This window comes from Carlito syrichta, unplaced genomic scaffold (genome assembly GCF_000164805.1).
Source record: "Carlito syrichta isolate Samal-C Ts95f unplaced genomic scaffold, Tarsius_syrichta-2.0.1 Scaffold305651, whole genome shotgun sequence".
In the NCBI taxonomy this organism is placed as follows: Eukaryota; Metazoa; Chordata; class Mammalia; order Primates; family Tarsiidae; genus Carlito; species Carlito syrichta.
In genome coordinates, this window is record NW_007249747.1 from 43,960 (window position 1) to 54,110 (window position 10,151).

Sequence of the window (10,151 nt, forward strand, 5' to 3'; positions counted from 1 at the left end):
GCACTCCAGCCTGGGCGACAGAGTGAGACTCCAACTCAAAAAAAAATAAAATAAAAGTTTACAATACAAATTAAGATGTTCAAACACAGTCATAATAAAAGAATTGCAAATCCAAACAACCAGACATCATTATTCACCTATTACACTGACAAAGATCTAAAGCTTTGGACAACACCAGCATTGAGGAGATTTGGGAAACTTTGCACTCAGTCACTGCTGGTGAAAACATTGGTGTTACTTTTTGGAAGACAATTTGACAATATATATTCAAATTTGCATATACCTGGAGAACCATCAATTTTCCTTAGAAATATATACATCCCTTGCCTGGCATGGTGGCATACATCTGTAGCTCTAGCTACTTGGAAAACTGAAACAGAAGGATCACCTGAGCCCAGCAGGTCAAGGCTATGGTGGCCACGAGCATGCCACTGCACTCCAGCCTGGGTGACAAAACAAAAAAAAGCAAAGAAATATACACACCCCATGGATAATGTTCACAGAACATGATTATATGTACAAGAAAATAAAGTACAGCACTGTTTAAAACAATAAAAATATGAATTTAAATCTCCTTTAATGACCGAGCGCAGTGGCTCACACCTGTAATCCCAGCACTTTAGGAGGTGGAGGAGAGAAGATGTCTGAGCCCAGGGACTTAAAACCATCCTGGGGAACTTGTCGAGATCTCATCTCTACAATAAATCCAAAAAATTAGCTGGGTGTGGTGGCACACCCCTGTGGTTCCAGCTATTTGGAAGGCTGAGGCGGAAGGATCACCTGAGCCCAGGGGATCAAGGCTGCGGTGGCCATGAGTGTGCCACTGCACTCCAGCCTGGGCAACAGAGTGAGACTCAGACTCAAAATAAATAAATAAATATCCTTTAATGGAGACTGACTAAATAAAATGAAGTAAATCCATAAAATGGAATACTTCTCAACCATTAGAAACAACAGTGAAGCTCTATCAGCTGGAATACAAATATTTCAAAGATATCAAGTAAAAAAGATGCTTAAGTTGCAAAGTTCTGTGTTCAGTATGATTCCATTTGGTTTTGATTTTAAGCACACAGACACCAATTAAACACACACACCCCTATCTGTGCACTTAAAAATAATTAGATCAAGCCAGGCACAGTGGCTCAAGCCTGTAATCCCAGCACTTTGAGAGGTCGAGGTGAGAGGACTGCCTGAACCCAGGGCTTCAAGACCAGCCTGGGCAACTTGGTGAGATCTCATCTCAACAATACATCAAAAAATTAGTCAGGTGTGGCAGTATGTGCCTGTAGTTCCAGCTAATTGGAAGGCTGGGGTGGAAGGATCACCTGAGCCCAGCAGCTCGACGCTGGGGTGGCCGTGAGCGTGCCATTGCATTCCAGCCTGGGCAACAGAGTAAGACTCCAACTAAAAAAAAAATTAGATCACAGCGAACATAGTTTTGTAACAACACATATTAAATGCATTCTACATATAATTGTGTGTGTGTGGTATGCATATACATGCACAGAACATTTCTGGTAGGAAAAACTGCAGTTTTTACCCATGAAGTATGAGAAGGGGAGGATTAGGGGATGATTGATACCACTCCACAGAACTTGATTTTTTTTTTTAAGCTGTAAGTATACACTACTTGTTGATCTTTAAAAAACTAGAATTTCCAGCTGGGTGTGGTGGCTCACACGTGTAATCCCAGCGCTTTGCGAAAGTTTCAGATCAACACAGGCAACATGGCAAGACCTCATCTCTATGATAAATCAAAAGTCAAAAAAAAAATCAGTCAAATGTAGTGGCACTGCCTGCAGTTCCAGCTACTTGGAAGGCTGAGGCAGAAGGACTGCCTGAGCCCGGCAGGTCAAGACTGCAGTAGCCTTGAGAGTGCCACTGTACTCCAGCCTAGGAGACAGAGTGAAATTCTGATTCAAAAAAAAAAAAAAAACCTACACTTTTCTAGGTGATCAGAACTGTATTTTATATTATATGCTTGATACGCTGTAAGACCGCACAAGTAGGAGGTCTAAGCAAGAGATGAAACAATAAGAAAAAAGGGATACTCCCAAAAGTTAATCAAGCCCAATGGGTCCTAGGCAGAGTTATTTAGCACAGCGCTATATAACCAGCACTCTCAGTGACAGAAGCCACCAAGAGGCAGGCTAAGAGTACCAATCTGTGGTCACCTGAGAATCCTCACATGAATCTTCCTATGATACCCCATGCTGACATTTCTCAAACGCACACTTCATTTTTCTCAGGAAAGAACACATGTACCACACTCTTCCTTCCTTTCCAAAAAAGCTCTTAGTGCAGGTGCTAATCTCCAATTTTTCTTATTTTTTTTTGAGTTGGAGTCTCACTCTGTCGCCCAGACTGGAGTGCAGTGGCCGCTCCCGGCCATCGCAGCCTCGACCTGCTGGGCTCCAGCGATCCTTCCGCCTCAGCCCTCCAAGTAGCTGGAACTACAGGCGCGCGCTACCACACCCGGCTAATTTTTTGATTTTTTGTAGAGATGAGGTCTAGCTGCCCAGGCGGGTCTCGAACCCGTGGGCTCAGGCAATCCACTCACCTCAGCCTCCCAATGGCACGGGATTAGAGGCTGAGCCACCGAGCCCGGCTTTCCAATTTTTCAAATGACAGCCAGCTAATTAATAAAACTAATGTGTTAACCTATAACAGGTAAAGAATAGGAATATTCTCATTTTAGAGACTCCAGATCATGCCTTAACATAATGGAACAAATTCCAACAGTGAAAACTGCAAGCAACCAAATGACAAGTAGTAATTTGGATACAAGACCTACCTTTCTTCCTTCTAATCATGACAAGTAACTTCTTATCTATCTATCCTAATGCTGTATGTACACTGCCCACTCCAGTACTGATACCTACAATATCTTATTTAAAACCTTCCACTTCCCATCTTTAAATATTATTTTGACTAGCTCAGATTATTTTTCTATATAGCTAAAAGAAATGGGCCAATTATTCACTAGAAATGAGTTTGCAAATAAAAAGCAACATATTTTAAAATGACAACTATACCCAGAAAATCACAATGCATCTTGTACGCCTTGTCCCCGATCTCTTTTTCTGCAGGAAGAAACAAGAAACCAGGAGTCAAGAAAACTAATGCTAGTCCCAAGCCTGCTTATTCTGAGACACCGGTTAGTCACTTAGGTCCCTCGCACCTATTTCCCTCTCTAATATGTGAGAAAAGAACTATATCAGAGTTTCTCAAGATGTTTCTACTCCATCGGGATTAACTAGGGTCCTTTTTAAGAAAGCAATTCCAGAGCATCACTCCAAAACTAAAGAAAGAATCTAAGCCTGGGAATCCCACAACTTTGACAAGATCCCCAGAAGATTGCTTGGAAACCATTAGTCTTCTCAAGTCCCTACTAGATCTAATACTCAAAGGAATCCGAGATCCTCCTCTTTTTTTCCAGTCCCTGGAAGTTAAAGAGAAAAATACTAGATAGTAAATGTATTTTTAAACATCACTGCTATCATCCTTTTTCCAATGTTCAGTGACTCAAACCTTTACTGAAATCCTGAAATCCTGACAAGATGCCAGTGTTATTTGCATTATTTGCTGAAAATATGAGTGGGAATATACACAGTATGGTCTCAGTAGAGTATTAGATTCAAAAGCTTAGATTCTAAATATTGTTTACATATGATGTAATCATAGCAATCAAGAGTCACATTTCTATCGTAAAGTAAGGTGTCAGTAATTTAATATATTACTGACCCCAAAATCCCTTCACTACTAAAAGCATAGCTATGTTTTTCTTATCTAGCCACACTGCATTAAGTGATGATCTATTTGAATTTGCATACCACAGTATAAAAGATTAATGACCATATACTGACAATAAAACTTATTAATCAGTGCAATAACTTGTCTTTTCAAAGTTTATTTCTGGAAGTTTCTTCCAAACCATTTGAAAGTATGACAGGCAATGTTTAATTATCCCTCATTCTCCCCTTCTTCAGTAAACACAGATTTTCAACCACATAAAGTTACCCTACCAAAAACCACATATCCCAGCCTCCTTTGCATCTAAATATGGCCACATGACTAAGTTCTGACAAATAGAATGTGAAATAAAAGTCAAGTGTGCAACTTCCAGGTTTGTCTTTAAAATGAAGGGATATCGGTGGCTCACGCCTATAATTCTAGCACTTTGCAAGCCCATGGTAAGAGGACTGCCTGAGCCCACAGGTTCGAGACTAGCCTAGGCAACTGGGAGAGACCTCATCTCTACAATAAATCGAAAAATTAGCTGGGTGCAGTGGAGCATGCCTGTAGTTCCAGCTACTTAGAAGGCTGAAGCAGAGGGATCACCTGAACCCAGCTGTTCATGGCTGCAGTGGTTGTGAGCGTTCTACTGCACTCCATCCTGAGCACAAAGTAGACTGATTCAAGATAAAGAAATAAATAAAATAAAATAAAGTGAAGGGATATGCCTTCCCCATATAGTATTCATGGACTGTGGATGTGGGAAAGAGCTACTTTGTACTATAATGAAAATAGTAGCCAGGGTCGGTGGCTCAGCCTGTAATCCTGCGCCTTTGGGAGGCTGAGGTGGGTGGATTGCCTGAGCCCGTGGGTTCGAGACCCGCCTGGGCAACTTGGCGAGACCTCATCTCTACAATAAATCAAAAAATTAGCCAGGCATGGTAGCGCTCGCCTGTAGTTCCAGCTACTTGGAAGGCTGAGGGGGAAGGATCGCCGGAGCCCAACAGGTTGAGGCTGCGGTGGCTGGGAGCGTGCCACTGCCCTCCAGCCTGGGTAACAGAGTGAGACTCCAACTCAAAAAAAAAAAAAAGAAAAAGAAAACAGTATCTGCTTAAGCATAGGAAACAAGACAGACGGAACTAAGGTCCCCCATAACATGGAGTCACCATATCAGTCTTGGACTACTTACACTGTTGTTTTATAAAGAAAAAAATAATCTCATTTAAACCAATGTATTTAGTCAGGCACAGGCCCAATCTACAGTCTAACTAATGCATATAGAAAGCTTAAATTTATCACAAATATTAAATAACAGCTATGTACCAATTGAGCAAAGCTAAAACTAATTATAAATTCCTACTTTAAGTCACAATAAAGGTTTCTACTGGATAACCCCATTACTGAGATTACTGCTACCCTACCATCTTATATTATATGGCATTTCACACTTTTACAATGCATCTCATTATAGTATCTCATTTCATAATCTTGAAATCCTGTGCAGGGTGGCTGGTATATAGGATACTGAAGCAATGAGACACTGTTTTACCTGAGTACACAGCTAAGAAGTAGTACTCAGGCAGGATTCAGCATACAGGTTCTGCATTCCATCATTCCATGTACATATAAGTTTATCTACACCTGTTAGGTGCCAGGCCCTGGAGTAACAGCCACAATCAAGAAAGACATATTTCAGTCCAAATAGACCTTACAATCTAGTAGAAAGAAAGAGACAGACAATAAATGAATAATAATATATATGAATGTAGATAAATAACAATATGGCAATATGTAAAATAAGGGTTATGAAAGAACAGCAGAGGATCCTGCTTGGCCAAGAAGAATACATGGTCAAGGAACCTTACCTGGACTGCGGTGCGGAGGAAGGCCTGTCTGAAGAAGTAGTATTTATGCTGAGACCACAGAATGAGTATAAAGGAAAAAGAGGACGAGAGGGCAAAAGGGAGAAAGAGGGCCATAAGGAAACGTACACTCATTATCTGTCTTCACAAGAATTCAAAGCTAAGTACTATCGACCCCATTTGACAACAGATGAGGAAGCTGATATTTAGTGAAATCACTGTGCCTAAAGTCACCTGTTGAGACTCCCATCTGCCTGACTCAATCCTCTGCTCACCATCTTATAGGCAGGTCATCTTTCCACAGTATCATGCTGTCTCAACTGCTATCTACTACTAGATATCAAGCAGATTTTGGATCGATGTCTAGTTTGAGCACCTTTTTACTCAAACACATGTACCAAGATACCAACCTTAATGATTAATGTTCACAAAATTTAAAAAAGACAAAATCAACTCTTGCCATTGGAAATTTTACATACTTAGAATAGGGATACTATTTAAAATAGAGTTGAGCTGATGCTGAAAACCAGTTTTCACTCCATGTTAAACCAGTTCAGTCGGCCCTCTCAAAAAACAGTTTAAGCAAACATTTCAGCTATGGCAAGATAAACTCAAAACAACTCATCAAGAATAAAGACATTTTAAACTACTACTCGCTGGATATTAGGTAAGAGCACGTGACCCTCAGACCAAAAAAAAGTTTGTAACTTGCAGACTTAGTGTTAATAATAATACAAACTTGTAAAAAGCACCTTCTAGAAGAGAAGACACATCGCTCTGGTAGAAGAATCAACAGCCAAGACATCAAAATGGTTCTGTATTAGCAAAAAAAAATGCCTAGGAGGAATCACATAATTTCAGATGTGAACAATGTAAGGTATCAACAAAGAATATAAATTCTTAAAGAACTCTGGAAGTACTATTTTCAAAACAAAAGCCCAACTTTTTTAAACATGTAGCTGGTTTATACAATGCAATATTTCCAACTCATTTTCTTTTCCTTCTTTTTTTATTTTCTTTTCATACAACAAAAAAGGAAATGAAGGGTGCTTGTAACCATTAGACTAGGAAACAAGATGTCTTCAATTATCCAATATGAACCTTAAATTATTATTTTAGTAATGGGAAGTCCACATTTCACTTTCACACACCCAATGGTAAACCTGACAACCTTAGCTTAACATTATAGCATTGATATAAGGCAAGATTTCAAAAGATTTCATTTGAAAGCAACTAAGGATAAATTTTAGGTAATTTCAAATAATTTGATGACTCTTCCAAGTAATTTAACGCAAATTTTAACTCCCCAGAATTTTAAATCCAAAATTGAGCAAGCTTTAGATTAAGAATTACTTCAACTTCTCTAGCCATCCAAAAACTGTCCAACAGTCAGGATAACATATGGTAAAAAGTCTTTTAAAAGGTATAATAACCACTACAAATACATAAGGTGCTACTGTCCTAGTCACACAATTCACTTTGACAGGGCAAACTGTTAGTATGAATTTTCAGGTGACCATGTCTGATAGTTTCAAGAAATATCTTTACTTTCAGGTCGAAAACAGACAAGCATATATGAAGGTAAAACCACCAAAACACTCAACAGAAAGATTCTTAGCTCAGTTTAAATTATTGCTTTGGAATACAACCACCTAAAACTAGTAAAATGTTGTTTTGATAAACACTCTTTCTGGAAGTTCTGGGGTTTTGCTGGGTTTGGATAGTTAAGTTTTTTTGTGGAGGGATGGTGGAAGAGAAATTGTTTCCTGTGTGCGAAGGAAATGTGAAAACTCTGCAATAAGACGAAAGCTAATGCCAAAGCAGACAAACTGACACACACCTAATCACAAATACCAAGAAAGTCCTCTCCTTCTACTAGTCTTGTTTTTAATGTCACATATAAGGCAATTACCTTCTCACCTATATATAGCTACTTCTATCCAAATTTTCTTTCCATAACTAGATACTTGTGAACCATAAAACACAACTACTTGTGAACCATAAATACACAGGAAAACACCTCTGGGAAGTCTACATTTCTAAGCTATTTCTTTAAAAAAAAAAAAAAAAAATTTAAGTAAAAACCAAGATTCAATCCAAATTAACATTTTCTTTCTTTGTGAAGTTACAAAACAAAATGCATGCCAAAGGTCATTGTATATCATGTTTATAACAAGATATCTTGAATTCTCCTCTTGCAGAGGAATCTCATAGCACTATAAAAACCCATGTAAATTATTTAAATACGTTGTTGCATTTACCACTCCCCACCCCCATTCTCTTTAAAGCCATAAACATAGTAACTCTCCATAAATAAACCTAAGGAGCAGGCATCAGACAATATTTAAGAAAGGAAAAAAATGTTAACCAATGATCTTTTCTTACTATCTATCTTCCCTAACAAGACATTGCACCAAAATGGAATATTTTCATTTATCTAAAATGTTAGTGCCTCTAAAAACGTAAACTAACTTATTAATTTTTAAATCCCTAACACACAGTAATTTTGCATGTTTGTTATGTTTTTAATAGGTCCCATCAAAATGTCTTTAAAATGTTTCAGAAAAGATCTTATACTTAAATTTCAAATTCCTAACAATAACAAAGATCTGGCTAGATCACAGTCCCTTCCCCACTCCTACTAATAATTACTATTCATTCACTCAAGTCCATTCCTTCAAATCTAAAATCTCTTTTTAACACCCACCAGGTAAAAAGGAATGTGCCTTCATTTTGCAAACACAAGAGGTGACCCTTCCTCCTCTAATATCTCAGAGCTCATGCCTCTCTTGAGCTAAAGATGAATTTTTTATACCCAGTTGCTGAAGAGAACTCAGGGTAGACACTGACAGAAGTCCTTAACTTTTTGGCAAGGTTTCAAGTCTAAATAAATTTGGACAGCTACCATAAACACCACAGCTATGCCAAGGCAAATCCTCCAAAGAGTACTTTAAGTGTACACTAAAAATCTTAACCCTAACCAAGTAAGCTTTTTCTTCATAACTACTGTTTCTTTGAAACTATCTTCTGTAGTTTAAAACCTTTACCATGAAGTTTTAATGTTAGTCACATCTATAAAAGTCTGCCCGAAAATAATATTCTCTTAAAGTAACTGATCAAGACATGAGAAATCTAAGAAAAAAGCTAAAGGAATTCCACTGAATTATTAAAACACTCCAAAACCAAAGTACTAAATATAGTCATTCTTAAACACTTTGGACATGTAAAGTATAAAAGGGTCACAGAGGAACTCTAAGTATTCAAAGAAAAAACGACTAGAAATAACTTTACACAAAACTTTCTTATGACTCATCAAAACTTAAAGATGCCAATAATCAAAATTAAGTGTGAAGAACAAAACACACCAAGAAACATTTTTCAATTTCTTCCATTCACAAACTGACTACATAGTTTTCTTGGGGGGGGGGGGAAGAACCAAAAAGTTTCATTTAAGAGGGCTTATCTCAACCTTTCCTTTCTACTCTTGCAAACCACAAAGGTAATTCCAATAAAAACTACATGGAGACACAATCACTAGGTTAAAAGCCTGAGTCATTACACACCGATCACGCCAAAATTTGCCAGGATTTATAATAATGGGTTACAGCCTAGTGACTACGAGCCCAGCCTGGCTACAGGCGCCTAGAGTCCCAGCTGTATGACCTTAGACCAGTCAGTGCCCCTCTCGAGCCGTCTCAGTCTCCTCATCTGTAAAATGGCAACTGTTCCTACTGGTAGGTCAAAGTGTTCAAACACTTAAAGCCCTGAGAAGACTGCCAAGCACTATTCGTCCTAATCTTTACGTGAGGGTGAAAACAATGCCATACGGTGAATCTGCTGACAATTTGGGCGGAATTCACGAATCAAATGGTGCTGACACTCATGTGCTGCACCTACAGTACAGGATTCATGTAACCCAGGCTTGGGCGAAAGGCACGGTAGTCGAAGGCACTGACTCACAAATTTTACCATTTTTAACTATTTCGGACTAGGGAGGAGCCTCTCGCTAAGAGCTGCGATATTCAGCGGTCTGGGAGGCTCCGAAGCGAGAGTGGGTTTGTGCCTATAAATAGACTCGTGAAGTTTTGTTGCCATACACAGGTCTCAATTATAATTAATTCACGTCTCCTCAACCACCGACTCCTCCGGCTGCGAAGCAGGTCATCACTCCGCCTCGCGTGGCCGGGATGACTCGCACTCCCTGCCCAACTTCGGAGCACCCCGAGTCCCCTCGCTCTCGCGCGGACCCACAGGGCCGCCGAGGGAGCGGGCTCCCGACCTTCGCGGGCGCCCAGCCTGGCCTGCTGTCCTCGCCTACCCGGCAGCCGGCCCCATTTTCTTAACCCGTGCATTGTCCTTGCGAAGAACCCCGGCGGTTCCCACACTGGTGGGGACCGAGAGGAGGGACGAGGGAGGAGCTGGGGGAAGAGGATGAGGAGGAAGAGGAGGAGGAGGAGGAAGACAACCTCCACCCCTTCGCTCGGGCGACCAGTGAAGGTCTGGCGCTTTCTTCGGCCCCCAGGCCCCGGCTCCCGGGAGGCCGCGGCCCCCCGC